Source organism: Triturus cristatus, chromosome 9 (genome assembly GCF_964204655.1).
Source record: "Triturus cristatus chromosome 9, aTriCri1.1, whole genome shotgun sequence".
Lineage (NCBI taxonomy): Eukaryota > Metazoa > Chordata > Amphibia > Caudata > Salamandridae > Triturus > Triturus cristatus.
In genome coordinates this window covers 109311334-109327510 of record NC_140592.1, presented here as the reverse complement: position 1 = coordinate 109327510, position 16177 = coordinate 109311334, and positions in this window count along the sequence as shown.

The following is a 16177-nucleotide window of genomic DNA, read 5'->3' as shown; positions in this document are numbered from 1 at the left end:
GTGCCAACGTTAGTTACAATGGACACTGTGCCAAGATAAATTACAGAGGGCAGAGTAATGGACACAGTGCCAACGTTACTTACAAAGGACAGTATGAAGGGCATTGTGCCAATGTTACTCACAGAGGGCAGAAGGATGGAAACTGCACCATCATTTCTTACAGAGGGCAGAAAGAAGGGTGATGTGCAAACGTCACTTGCAAAGGGCAGTAAGATGGACACTGTGTCAATGTTACTTACAGAGGGCAGAAAGAGGGGCATTGTGCCAGTGTTAGTTACAGAGGGCAGAACGATGGACACTGTGCCAATGTAAATTAAGGAGGGCGGAAAGATGAACACTGTGCCAACATTACTCACAGAAGGCAGAAAGATGGGCACTGCCATTGTTACTTACAGAGGGCACAAAGAAGGGTGTGGTGCCAACATTACTTACAAAGGGCAGTAAGGTGGACACTGTGCCATCATTACTTACAGAGGTAGGCAGAAGTTGCTGTACCAACAGTAGTCTCAGAGGGTAGTAAAATGGACACTTTGCCAACGTTACTTACAGAGGGTAGAAAGAAGGGTGTCTTACCAACGTTAGGCACAGAAGGTAGAAAGATGGACACTGTGCCAATTTCATGTACAGAGGTCGGTGAGATGTACACTGTGCCAATGTTACTTACAGGGGGCAGAAAGAATGGCATGGTGCTAACATTACTTACATTGGGCAGAGAGATATACACTGTGTCCATGTTAGTTACAGGGGGGCATAAAGAAGGGTGCTGTGCCACCGTTAGTTACAGAGGGCAGAAAGCAGGACAAGATGGTAATGTTAGACTAATGTTAGTTAGAGAGGACACACACATGGGCACCAGTCTAACATTAGTGTCAAAAGGCAGAAACATGGATATCATGCTACTGGTTATTACAGAGGCCAGAAAGGATACCGTTGTACTGTTACTTATAGAGGGCAGAAAGAAGAATTCTGTGCCAGTGTTTGTTACAGAGGGCAGAACAATAGATACCCTGCTAGTATGAGTTACCAGAAACATCCATTACAACCCAGTCATTACAACGACCTACCTTAACAAAGCAACTGTTACAACGCAACTGCCTTTACATCGCATGCTATTACAATGCATGCCATTACAGTGCATGTCACTACAACGCATGCCATTACAACGCATACCATTACAACGCATTATAAGGTAAGTAATAGATGTATTTAGTATTAGGGTGGGTATGGGCTTTGGCGTACACGGGAATAGTAATTTTTACCCCTAAACTATCCAACACTTTCCCTACTGTTGCACTCACTGGAGTGGGAATAGTAATTTTTACCCCTACACTATCCAACACTGTAGAGGTGTGGGATTAACAGCACGCAGACCAGGACGTTTAACGTAAGGTTTTATTGTGGAAGTTACACGTCTAAATCTGCTAGGCAGTCTCTCCTCCTTCTTTGCGGGCTCCGTGGTTGCGACGTTGGTGTTGGTCCTCTCTTCGGCTATGGAAGCGTTCTCCGCTGGCACTCCGGTACTCCAGGACCCACAGAACGTATGTGAAGGAAGGGAGAAAAGGACCGTTAGGACTTTACTCTGGGACGTGAAGACACCCTAACACCGGGACCGGGGGTGAGGACACACCTACTCTTGTGTTCAGTGCGGTACGATTAGACGTGTGATTAGTGCAGGGGTAGGGAAATAGAGAAGGGGAACACGGCGGTCTAAACGCTCTTTCGCCAGCCCATCAAGCCCCTGACCCGCTCCCGTACCTGGGGTAGCCACCCTCCTACGGGAGAGTGGCACGGCGCTGCGTGAGTACGTTGGCCTCCTGGCTTTCCTCTAGAGTCCGTCGGGTAGTTCTCATCTGGTTGCTCCACTGGGTTGTCTCCTCCGCTCCGCAGCTCGCCTCCCGGAATCCACTCGTCGGTGATGTCACACGCCGATGTCTGGTCTTCCGCCCCAATATCCAATCCCGTGCGACCACGTGATGACGGGGGCGTGGCTTCCGCGAAAAGACAGTGCTGCTTAAAGGGACCCGTCTCGTAATCCTTATTCACTTCTGTATGTTCGCGCATACCCCAATCGTCCTGCGGGTGGGTAAAAGAAGAAGATAGTGGGGGTGTAGGTAGCCACCAGTCCTGGTTATCCCGTACCTCCTCCTGAGAAGCTGTGACCCGTTTACACACCTCCCCCCTTAGACTCTCCCGATCGGGGAGAGGGGGAACACGGGAGAGAAAGTCAGCATTCACATTGTCACTCCCCTTACGGTGGTTGATGGTGAAGGAATAGGGCTGTAGGGACAGAAACCATCGTAGGACTCGGGGGTTCTGCGATTTGGCTTTGTTCAACCATTGAAGGGGGGCATGGTCAGTGTATAGTTGAAAATGTCTGCCATCCAGGTAATAGTGCAGTTTGTCTATGGCCCATTTTATAGCCAAACATTCCCGTTCTATGGTTGAATATCTGACTTCTCGTGGAAATAACTTCCTACTGAGGTATAAAACAGGGTGTTCATTTCCATCCTCTCCTAGTTGTGACAACACTGCCCCCAGTCCGCAATTGGACGCGTCTGTGGACAATAAGAACTCCTTGCGGAAGTCAGGAGAGACCAGTACAGGTTCGGTGGTTATGGCATTCTTTAATGAAACAAAAGCCTCTAACATTCTTTTTGTGGGCTTTGCTAGGACGGTTTGTTTCACTTCTTTCCTCAGTACATCGGTCAGGGGGCTTGCAGTCTCCGCGAATTGAGGAATGAACCGTCTATAATAGCCAATAAGGCCAAGGAATGCCCTGAGGTCCCGTTTTGTTGCAGGGAAAGGGACAGCTTTGATGACTTTCACTTTCTCCTGTTGTGGTGCTATTACCCCATCTCCCAGGACATATCCTAGATACTTCACCCGTGAATAAGCTGCACAAGATTTCTTCGCATTAACGTGTAACCCTGCCTTGCTCAGGGCGGACAGGATGATAGTGAGGTGTTGCAAGTGCTCGGCCCAAGAGCTACTGAACACTACTATATCATCTAAATACGCAGAGCTGAATGCGGTATAGGGTTGTAGCACGGTGTTCATTAATCTCTGAAAAGTGGCCGGGGCCCCGTGTAGGCCAAAAGGCAGTACATTGAATTCATACAATCCCTCATCCGTGACAAAGGCAGTTTTTTGTTTGTCCTGTTCTCTCAATGGCACCTGCCAGTAACCCTTTGTTAAGTCGAATGTTGTAATGTACTTTGCCTCCCCTAACTTCTCTATGAGATCGTCTACTCGTGGTAGCGGATAGGCATCTAGGGAGGAAATGGCGTTTAACGCTCTAAAGTCCATACAGAAACGGGTTGTGCCATCTGGTTTCGGGACTAAAACAATGGGTGATGCCCAAGCGCTTTTGGAGGGGCGAATGACACCTAGCTGTAACATGTCTTTCACCTCTTTTTTTACCATCTCTTTTCTAGCCGCGGGTATGCGATACGGTCTCTGTTTGACAGTCAGACCTTCCTTCGTGTTAATTCTATGTTCGGCCAGGGTAGTCAGGCCAGGAAGGTCAGAGAACAAGGCCGAGAAGGGGCTCAGCGTCAAAAGTAGATCTGTTCGCTGGTCATTGGACAATTCCGGATTTAGGGGCATCTGTGGCAGAGTGGACTCATTTCTCCCAGTAGGCCATACACCATGCGCATTTCTGGGGGGCGGACCTATCCATTTTTTTAACAGGTTTATGTGATAACACTGTCTTCGTTTGGGGGTCACTTGTAGCCGATATGTGGTGTTTCCCAGTGTTTCTATAACTTTAAAGGGACCTGTCCACTCACTTTGAAACTTCTTCGTAGAAGATGGGAGAAGGACTAGGGCCCAGTCACCTATTTTCAGGGTTCTGAGTTTCTTCCCTTTATCATATTGAACCTTTTGCGACATCTGATGTTTTTCTAGGTTTAGGAGGGCTAGTTCCCGTATTTTACCAATCCGAGAACGCAGTTGTGTCGTATACTCTAGGAAGGTTTTCTGTTCCTCAGTGGTTTCTCTTTCCCACGCTTCTCTAGTGATTTCTAGCAGTGATCTAGGCTGTCTCCCGTACAACATTTCAAATGCTGAGCAGCCCAAGCTGCTTTGTACTTGGCCTCGAATTACGTAAAGGGCAAGTGGGAGCAAGCGATCCCAGTCCGTACTTTCGAGGGAAAGCATTTTTTTCAGTGTGGACTTGAGGGTACGGTTATATCTTTCGACCAAACCGTCAGTTTGGGGGTGGTATGCTGATGTCGTTAGGTGATGCAGGTTGAGCGTACTGCACACTTCTTTCATCAATTTCGACACGAAGGGTGTTCCTTGATCGGTTAAAATTTCTCGCGGGAAGCCCACCCGGGAGAACAGTTCAATCAGCTTCTCCGATATGTTTTTCGTTGTTGGAGATTTGAGCGGGAAAGCTTCTGGAAACCGTGTAGCGTAGTCTACAATGACTAACGCATAGGCATGTCCCCTAGGGGTCTTGGGCAGTGGGCCTATAAGGTCCATACCTATCCGTTCAAACGGTTTTCCAATCAGAGGTAAGGGCTGCAGGGGAACGGCGGGGGGCCGCTGACAGTTCTTTAATTGACATATGTCACAGGACTGACAATATCTCTGTATGTCCTTATATATACCGGGCCAAAAAAACTGCCGTAATACATTCTGAGTGGTTTTTTCGGCGCCGGTATGTCCGGCCGTAAGATGTGTGTGTGCATAGAATAAGATTTGGTCTCTGAAGGGCAGGGGTACCACGAGCTGGGGGTGTTCGCCTTCCCTCCCTTCTCGGTATAACAAGTCGTTTTGGATGATAAAACGAAGATAGACCTGACGAGGGAAATCGGTATTAGCCTGTCCGTTTTCCCAGGCGTTACAAAGAGTTGGATCATTTGCCTGGGCAAACTTAAAACTCCGGTCCAAGAGCCAGGGTTCCTGTACAGTATAGGCAGCACTAGGTAGAGACGTCACTGTCTTTTGAGGGTGCAGGTGGGTCTGAAATATTTCTATGAACTGGGGATTGTCTATGCCTATTATCAGATCTTCAGGCAAGGAGTCCACCACCCCAACCCTTACAGTACAGGGGTTTTGACCGTCTACTTCTAGAGTCAATATAGCAACTGGATACGGCTTCACGTCCCCATGGACACACCTGATCTGTACCAGGGTTTTTGGAAGGATGATGTCAGGTGTTACCAACTCTTTCTGGGCGACAGACTGTTTACACCCCGAGTCTAACAGGGCCTTTACCATTTTGCCGTTAACTTTGGTGCTTACATAGAAGGAGGGCCCCATTTCGGCGGAGTACAGGACTGCTTTGGGTAGGTATCCAACCTCCATGGGTTCTTCTGAGGATCTTTTCCGGGGACACATTCTTACTACATGGCCCCACTCCCCACACTCAAAACACTGGGGTCCTTTTATCGCCGGTGATTCGATACGAAGTGGCATCGGTTTTCGGGGCTCGAACTGGCCTCTTGTTTTCCTTTCTATTTTTAGGTTTTGTCCGGTCTTGGTATGCCTCTCTGCGTCCCACGGGAGGGTCTTCGGCTGGGCTCTCGTATAAGTGCTAGCCATTTCGATGGCTTGTTCGGGGGTCAAGTGTGTATGTTGCCGTAACCATCTCTGGGTCCCATAGGGAAGAGCTTCCAAGAATTGTTCTAGATAGATGCGGGCCATGATCTCTTCTTTGGTACTGGTTATCGGCTTTAGCCACTTATCTGCTGCCATTTTTAGTCGAAAAAACAGTGTTTTGGGGTTTTCACCTGGTGTACCTTTCTCCTTACGAAAGCGCACTCGGTACGCTTCTTCATCGAGCCCCAGGTGATCTAGAATAATTGCCTTTATCTCGTTATACGGGGATGTCCCTGTGGCGTTAGCTACTTGGTATGCAGCCTGCGCATCCCCGGAGAGAAGGGGGGCCAGGAAAAAGGGCCATTTGTCCTCGGGCCACCCATAGGCCCTTGCTGCCCGCTCAAAGTTGGAGAAAAAGGCATCCGGGTCCTCTCCTCCTACGTATTTTTGTAGCGTGACCCCTGTTGGATGCGGTGCTTGGGAGCGGCGTTCCGGAGTAGTATGGAGCCCGGACTCCGTTTGGGCCGTACGTAGTCCTTCCACTTGGGCGGTAATCAATTTTTGAAGCACTTCTCTGTCTTGTTGGGACGTGGCAATTTGTTGTCCTACCGCCCATTCCAACTTCTCTTGGCCTTTTATGAGGTGCTGAATGACATTTTCCATCACGGGAGTACTGATGGACGGTAATCCCACTTCTGACACCAGTTGTAGAGGTGTGGGATTAACAGCACGCAGACCAGGACGTTTAACGTAAGGTTTTATTGTGGAAGTTACACGTCTAAATCTGCTAGGCAGTCTCTCCTCCTTCTTTGCGGGCTCCGTGGTTGCGACGTTGGTGTTGGTCCTCTCTTCGGCTATGGAAGCGTTCTCCGCTGGCACTCCGGTACTCCAGGACCCACAGAACGTATGTGAAGGAAGGGAGAAAAGGACCGTTAGGACTTAACTCTGGGACGTGAAGACACCCTAACACCGGGACCGGGGGTGAGGACATACCTACTCTTGTGTTCAGTGCGGTACGATTAGACGTGTGATTAGTGCAGGGGTAGGGAAATAGAGAAGGGGAACACGGCGGTCTAAACGCTCTTTCGCCAGCCCATCAAGCCCCTGACCCGCTCCCGTACCTGGGGTAGCCACCCTCCTCCGGGAGAGTGGCACGGCGCTGCGTGAGTACGTTGGCCTCCTGGCTTTCCTCTAGAGTCCGTCGGGTAGTTCTCGTCTGGTTGCTCCACTGGGTCGTCTCCTCCGCTCCGCAGCTCGCCTCCCGGAATCCACTCGTCGGTGATGTCACACGCCGATGTCTGGTCTTCCGCCCCAATATCCAATCCCGTGCGACCACGTGATGACGGGGGCGTGGCTTCCGCGAAAAGACAGTGCTGCTTAAAGGGACCCGTCTCGTAATCCTTATTCACTTCTGTATGTTCGCGCATACCCCAATCGTCCTGCGGGTGGGTAAAAGAAGAAGATAGTGGGGGTGTAGGTAGCCACCAGTCCTGGTTATCCCGTACCTCCTCCTGAGAAGCTGTGACCCGTTTACAAACACTTACCCTACTGTTGCACTCACTGGAGTGGGAATAGTAATTTTTACCCCTACACTATCCAACACTTACCCTACGGTTGCCCTAAAAGTATTATGTGTTGTAATGGCATGCATTATAATGGTAGTTTTTAATAAATGAATTGTAATGACAAGCGTTGTAAAATCATGCAATGTAATGGTAGTTGCGATGTAAAGACTGCATTGTAAAAGTATGCATTGTAATTGCATGCGTTGTAATGTCATATATTCATTATTTACACACTGCAGAAAGGACACCGACTGTTACGGCGGGTAGAAATAAGGATACTATGCTACTGTTAATTACAGAGGGTAGAAAGATGGACACCTTGCTTTGGTTAATTACAGAGGGCAGAAAGGAGATGGTCCGTCTGTTACAGAATCCGGATAGAATGTCACTATGCTACTAGTTAGTTACAGAGAGCAGAAAGATGGACACCCTACTACTGTTGTTTACAGGCAGTAGAAAGAACATCACTGTGCAGCATTAGTTACAGAGGGCAGGAAGATGAACACTGTGCAGCTTTAGTAACAGACAGCAGAAAGAAGGACCCTCTTCCAGTGTTAGACACAGACTGCAGAAAAAGGACACCTCTGTTATACCCCCACTGACAGAGCGCTTGCATTTTTTACAACTCCCTGTGGATCAGACACTTGTTTGTAGCCTGATATGATTCTCAGTAGGACAATTTAAACCTTTAAACAGGGGTACCATTCACCAATATGGAGTTAAAAAACTTCAACCCTAGTGATAGCTTGCTGGCACGGGTGGGCTGCAATGCTTTCAAGATTAATTACTCCCCCAACCTATCTCAGAAATCAGCTAAGAGTTTCAAATATAATCCACTCAAACGAAACTATAAAACCCTCATATCTGATGCCTACTTTTGTGCTAAAAAAGGAGCAGTGATTACTGATTTAATCTTCTTCACTAATAGAAGAGCACAATGGAGGAGAGCTATAGCCTCAACGCTCTGGATTAACACATCTAGGAAAACACCACATGGGTTATAAATCTCCATAACACTCTCAGCGGTTTTCAAGGATGAAGCAACCATCTTCCTTTACAACAATGTGAACGTTCTCACCCAATAATCTGACCATAATCTAGAGAGGTTTGATGAAATGTTCATGAAGATCAAAAACACGGTGTAGAACAATGTCCCCATCTCCTCCCAAAGTAAATGTCTTTTCTCCAGCTCCGTGATGGAAACACAGGCATCCTCCAGACCCATCTCTATCTTATCACTGATGCCTCCTCTCACCCATTCTTGCTATTCCAACACTAGAATCGTCTCTGATGGTGCCAGATCTCCTATCCTAACACAGATTCCTGTTCCTCCCCCATAATCCATTTATCTGATCTTCCCCCACCCTTAGCTCATATAAGGTTGGGAACTAATACTCACAGCTTGAGAACTGCCAACAGCCTCAGCCCAGAGATAATCATGACTGCAAATCGCTCTTCTTCGATCAAGGGCACCCCCTCATATACTCCATCTGCTACCTGTTGGGCGACCCACCTAATCACCCCAAATCTCCAACCTGCTCAAAGCGACCTCCAGACAGCACATGATGCCCATCACTGGCATGCCCGTCTTCCAACAGTCACTTCTAGTAGACCCTCTAATAGCCCTCTTTCACCAGCCATTTCCCCTACTACTTCCCTCACTACCTTTGATCCTTCAGGCATGCAGACCACCCCCTCTGCCTTTGCCCCGGAGAGATCACCATCCCTAAGCCACACTGCACTCCCTTCTGTAATGATGACCCCCCCCTTCCCTTGAGGACAAACTCGCTGATCTCAGCCAAGATCTTCAACTAGTCAAAGCAGATCTCTAGAATCTTATATACATCACCTCGAAGCTGGATAAGCATCGGAGTCTTAACCTGACTTCTAGGGTTTACAGAACCCAACACACAAAACAATATATTCCACCCACGAGGGGAAGGCCCAGCTTCTCCTGGCATAAGACATTGATCAATGAGAAGTCACCGAACAGGGTCACAGACCATCTATCAGATGCTGACATTCACTCCCTTCTGCTATCATACACCACTACATAAGGACTCATCGCCTGCACCTATCACTATCCAGCATATTTCTTCCAACCCATTCTGATAAGCAAGCCTCAACTATAGAACCATGAACAAACACAATCTACTACTAGTCCCCATTACACAATAAGAAACATTAGTTACTAAATCTCATCTCAGGTCTATGATTCTTAACTGCAGGTCAGCGGTAAGACACACAGCTGACATTGCTGATCTCATTCATGCACAAGACCTTGGCCTCCTTATCTTAATTGAAACGTGGCTCAATGATACCTCCTCATCCATTTTGGTCATTCTAGTACCACCCAATTATGACAGTATCAGACTGGAAAGATCTGGAAGAGTTGAGGAGATATAGCATGCATTTACTACTAATTGCTCACCCTAAAACATTCACAAAATGCTCCAAAATGCCTTCTTGCAAATATCTATGTTTTGAAATATGGAGCAATAATACGCTTGTGTGCAAACTCCATACGGTTTACCACCCACCGGGAAATAACCTACTTTTCATCAAACAAATAATGGAGACCATCTCCTCTAACTCAGACCAAAACACCAACCAGATCTTTCTTGGGGATTTAAACATTAATTGGAATGACACAAATGACCCCACACTGAACACCTTCAAGGCCTTCCTTACAGACCCCAACCATACCCAGTCATGCAATGGCCCGAAAGACACATTAGAGGCTCCACTCTAGCTCTAATAATTGCTAAAGATAATGCCTTGCAATTTGAGCCCATAACTCCCTATGACTGGTCAGATCACGTCCTAATCTTCTTTCTTATCCTGGAAAAGGTGTTGTCTAGAAAGGGTCAACCTTTTCAACCCAGACAATGGTCTAGAGACCTGAGAAATATTAATCTAACCGATCTTAGTTCTATTAGCAACAACATCCTACCACCTCCCACAAACATGACAAATGTCATTGATCTTACTGATCATTACATCCAATCCATGTCAGGCATACTTGATGCGACTGATCCGAAGCAACTAAAAAGAATACCTAGTAGACACTCCAAATCCTGGATCAACGGCAACCTAAATAAGGAAGGGCACAATTTAAGGCTTGCAGAGAGATCATGGAGAATCTCTCCATCCAGCTCACACCTCGTGGAACTGAGGTCGATAAGAAGCTCCTACAACAAATACATCCGTAGGTCAAAAGCAGACTACTTCGGGGTGCAACTAAACAATGCCAAAAACAGACCCGAAAAAGTATTCAAAATCATCAAAGAACAAGCAAATTGCCATTCTCATAACCACTCAGTAGACACTGGGGCATTGCCTAGCAGCAATGAGTTTTCTGCCCATTTCATTGATAAGACAAGGATTGAATCAGTACTGCAACTCACCTCTCAGCTTCTGCTCAACCGTGGTCAGCCCAGTCTATACAGTGCAGCACCTGGATAGATCCCCTCATACTAGCTTTACAAAAAAACATAATGCCACCTGGTCTTCCTTCAAAATCCCGGATAAAGCTGACATCCTCACAACGATAACATCAATAAAACCTTCCAACCACTTTAATGACCCTCTGCCCGCAAAGCTCATCAAAGAGTTTAGATCTTCCATACTCCCTCTATGGACGAAGATTGTCAAAGCATCTCTCTCTCAGGGCATTATTCCTGATTGCTTCAGATAATTCAGCTCACCCCAGTAAAAAAACAAAACTTGGACCAGTCTGGCCTCAACAATTTCCGTCCAATTTCCAACATTCCAACTCTAGCAAAGCTACTTGAGAAATGCATACACATCAAAATCTGCAACCACATTGTACAATGTCAACTCCTAGACCATTGTCAATCTGGCTTTAGAATGGGACCTAGCACTGAAACGGCTCTGACACACATAGTCGATGATGCCCTGAAATTGCTTGATCAGAACAAATTCTACCTGGTTATACTTCTTGATCTCTCTTCTGAGTTTGATACGGTCAAACATGACAGCATGATTGACCTGCTTGAAAAATGGATTGGGCTATCTGGTCCCATTACAGACTGGTTTTCTTCGTTCCTTCATAATAGAACTCAGAGAATCAAAGTCAATCAAACCCTATCTGACATTACACCGATCACAATTGGAGTCCCTCAAGCATCAACTTGTTCATGGAACCTCTTACTGAACTTTTGAAGCTCTCAAACATTCATTACCACATGTATGCTGATGATACACAACTGTATTTGAAAATCTCCTCACCCGAATATATGAAAGTGCTTAACTGCACCTTACTGAAAACCCGCAATGGCTGACCCGTAATCACCTCATGCTTAAAACCCTAAAAAAGGAATTCCTCTTGATCGTCCCTCACAATCACTCTGCCCCCATAGAAGAATGGCTCAAACAACTCACAGCTCTCAACTGCGCCCCAACGTTATTGACTCTACTAAATCATTAGATATAACGTTGGACAAATATCTGAATATGCAAGATTAGTACAACCACCAGGGAGGCTAACTACCAAATGAACACATTAAGGAAAATCAAACCCTTCCTGCTCCCTGATGACTTTCAATTAGCAGTCCAATCCCTAAGTCATCTGATTAAATTACGGGAGTGCTACTCTTGTGGGCTCACCCAAAGTAAAGCTGGCTCCGTCAAAGGCCACATTGAACTCAGCTGCTAGGCTTATAACAGAATCCAGAAGAGTCAACACAATTAGACCAAACCTAAAACATGCTCCTGTTTGAAGCAAGAATCCAGTTGAAGATAGCTTGCATGACACACAAGGCTCTTCACCATAATACTCCCGTCTACCTGCTCAAAAAACTCAAACCATCCAGTGGGAGTCGTTCCTTAAGAAGTACTTATTTCCTACTGTTGAAACCACAGAAGTTCAACAAGAAGAAAACTTACAACTGCTCCTTCTCTGGCCTTGCCCCAAGAATATGGAACGCTCTACCTCCTGAAACCAGGTCAAACCCCTCAACTACCTCCTTCAAAAAGAAGTAAAAAAGTTTGTGATGAACAGACTCCTTCACTAGTAGTCCAGAAATCTCTCAACTTGTCAATCTTCTGGTGGACACCCTCGAATCATGGTTCAGCCAGGCTGAATGATATATTTTATTTGTTTTGAGCCTTGCTTATTCTGTCTTGACTGTTATTACTCTTTTTTTACTGTCTGTGCAACTTGACTGCTATCTGTACATCGCTCTGACACCCTGACGGGTCATGTTTGCACTATATAAAACTCCTCAAAACAATAAATAAGACACTATTGTACTGTTAGTTATACAGTGCAGACAGATGGACACCTTGCTACTGTTGGTTACAGAGGGCAGAAAGATACCATCATGTTTGTTACAGACAGCAGAATGAAAGGACACTGTGGCAGAGTTGCAGTGGGCAGAATAAAAGACCAGTGGTAGTGTTAGAGAGGTCAGAAAGAAGGAACCCGTGGTAGTGTTATGTACAGAAGGCAGAAAGATGGACGCTGTGCCAGAGTTAGTTACAGAGGGCAGAAAGATGGACGCTGTGCCAGAGTTAGTTACAGAGGGCAGAAAGATGGACGCTGTGCCAGAGTTAGTTACAGAGGGCAGAAAGATGGACGCTGTTCCAGAGTTAGTTACAGAGGGCAAAAAGATAGACGCTGTGCCAGAGTTAGTTACAGAGGGCAGAAAGATGGACGCTGTGCCAGAGTTAGTTACAGAGGGCAGAAAGATGGACGCTGTGCCAGAGTTAGTTACAGAGGGCAGAAAGATGGACGCTGTGCCAGAGTTAGTTGCAGAGGGCAGAAAGATAGACACTGTGCCAGAGTTAGTTACAGAGGGCAGAAAGATGGACGCTGTGCCAGAGTTAGTTACAGAGGGCAGAAAGATGGACGCTGTGCCAGTGTTCGTTACAGAGGGCAGAAAGATGGACGCTGTGCCAGAGTTAGTTACAGAGGGCAGAAAGATGGACGCTGTGCCAGAGTTAGTTACAGAGGGCAGAAAGATTGACGCTGTGCCAGAGTTCGTTACAGAGGGCAGAAAGACGGACGCTGTGCCAGAGTTATTTACAGAGGACAGAAAGACGGACGCTGTGCCAGAGTTATTTACAGAGGACAGAAAGACGGACGCTGTGCCAGAGTTAGTTACAGAGGGCAGAAAGATGAACACTGTGCCAGAGTTAGTTACAGAGGGCAGAAAGATGGACGCTGTGCCAGAGTTAGTTACAGAGGGCAGAAAGATTGACGCTGTGCCAGAGTTAGTTACAGAGGACAGAAAGATGGACGCTGTGCCAGAGTTAGTTACAGAGGGCAGAAAGAAGGCCGCAGGGTCAGTGTTAGTTAAAATGGAGAGAAAAAAGGTTACTGTGCTAATATTAGTTAGGGAGACAGAAAGAAAGGCAGTATATCAGTGTTAATTAGAGAGGGGGAAAAAGCACGCAGTAGCTGTGCTGGGGAAAGCAGAAGAGAAGTTAAAGAAGGTAGAAAGAAGAACCCTGCGCCAGCATTAGGGAAAACAGAAAGTAGGACTTTGTGTAAGTGTTACGTAGGACAGAGAGGACACCGTATCAGTGTTACAGAGGGCAGAATAAAGGGCACTGGCGTATTAGAGAAGTCCAATAAAGTACACTGTAACGGTGTTAGAGAAGCTAGACAGAAGGACACTGTACCAGTGTTACAAAGGGCAGGAAAAAGGACCCTGTACCAGTGTTACGAAGGACACAAAGAAAAGACACGGTGCAAGTGTTACAGAAGGCAGGAAAAAAGAACACGGTGCAAGTGTTACAGAGGGCAGAAAGCAGGACAATGTGTCAGTGTTGGCGAGGGCACAAAGAAGGACTTTGCCTGTTGTAACTATGAGCACGAGATACTATCTGATCAGCAGGACGCAGCGAGGTAAGCAGATGGTCGATACTAGCCCAATGCCGGTACCAATGAGGTTAGCCGGGTCTAGGTGCCTGTCCGCACAAGGGACCAGAGATGGTAACATGGTCATGGTTACTGGCCTAATGCTAGGATGTATCTAAAATTTACTGAAGCACGTTTCTTAACGAACAATAGGGCCTCAGATGGATGTATGACATTACAACGCATACATTTACATTGCGGTACATTACATCGCGGTTTTGACAACGCAAGTCGTTACAACGACTTGCGTTGGAGGGCGCTGGACTTAGGAGTAGTATAATTTACTATTCCAACTCCAGTCTACGTACAGTAGGGAAGGTGTTGGATAGTAAATTATACTATTCCTTGTCCTAGAGCGCCATCTAGCGCAAGTCGTTGTAACGACTTGCGTTGTAAAAACCGCGATTTAAAGGCATCGCGATGTAATCCCCGCATTGTAAACGATGTTTCCCCCTCAGATACAGGAAGAGAATTCAATTCATCACTAACAATCGATCTAATTAACAAATATTTGTGCTAGCCATTTGAACACCACTTGCAAATTGTGAACAAACAGCACTATCTAGTTTTATCACCACAGTCAAATGGTGTTAGTGATGTTGCCATTGTATACAGTCCGTACTCTTTCAAGATATTGTTGATTTCACAGTTGCGCAGCCGAGGGCAAAGCTGTAGGTATGAGTCAATGTTTCAGCCTCTATCTCACTCCATCTATAACAGCTCATCCCAAGGAAGCAAGGACTGAGGGATAAAACCGGCATGTGGTACAGCCTGAATCTCAAGTGTGGAAGCTGCATTTGTTTCTCTGGTGACTCCACCACGTGGTGCTGTAAGCGTAGAGATTCACATCTACCAGCTAACAATCTTGGGGGCATATCAGCAATAAATTGCGATAATGATCGCAAAGCGCTCCTATCACTGGTCTTCATATCGCCGGCTATCGCTGGATTTCTTCACCGAGTTAGCGCGGTATTACCAACGCGTTTCCCAAAGATGATAAGAAATCCAGCGATAGCGGCAAAAAGCGCCAATATTGCGTGAAAAACAGCGATAACTTGTGAGCGCTAATGATGAGCTTGTAAATATGGGAGTGTGGATTTAACCTGCCAATCCACCTCCCATACACTAATATGCCCCTTAATCGTTGAGTCAGGTTTTGAGGAGACGTAAGGATCCGGTGATACCCGCGGTTAGCAGGAGTTTCAATATCACCTCGCAAATCTTATTGATACAGCGCTGTTGTGTTAGCGCTCTCTTACATGTTGTAACTTCGACGGCACGCCTACTTTGCATCTCTTTAGCGATGTTCTTCGCTGGAATGAGATGCGGTGCAAAAACGGCTGCTAACATGCGTTAATGCATGTTAGCGCCGCATTGTAAATATGGAGATGAAATTACCGCCGCTTTTTTGGCTTTTAAAGCCAAAAAAGCGGCGAATTGACCCTTGATAATATGCCCCTTGAAGACTTAGGGACCACTTTAGAGTTTTGTGGAAGGGTTATTCCATCACAACATGACAGATTTCCCATCCGCCTTATTACAAGTGCCTTAGAAAATCTTTTGATTTCATCTTTCATTTCGATTTTTTATAGATTTCCGTTTCTTCCTAGCTTCCTTGCTACATGGATGCACATTTACTTCTTCTTACCCTTTCCCTGGTTTTTTCATGTTTGTAATCAGCTGTTTACACTTATCGGAGGCTTTTGCCCTCTGTTCCTTAGCTTTGTGTAGCACACTGCTCTTGTTAGGCTCTGCTGTCTGTAAAGCTGTGTCAAGGAGATCACAGATTGATGGCTCCAAATTCTCACACATAACTGCAACTAACATTGATTCGTTGTGTTCTGGTTCCTTCGTTGACTTCCTCTGAGTAAGGCTATAAGATTCATGAATTTGATCTATTCTGGGCATAGACTCCTCTGTTCTACCCTGTACAGGCTCGATGACATTTATTCGGCATTCAATTGTCTTGGATACTAACCTTTTTTAGATCTTAGACAGATTTAACAATCTCCTCCAGTAATGTCACCCGTACCGCCATTTTTGATGTCTACCAACCAAGGGGCATATTTACTAGGGCTTTATCTCCACTTTTTTGGCTTAAAAAGCCAAAAAAAGCAGAGATAAAACTATCACCGTATTTACAAGAGGGTGCTAACAGCATTATCGCATGTTAGCACCC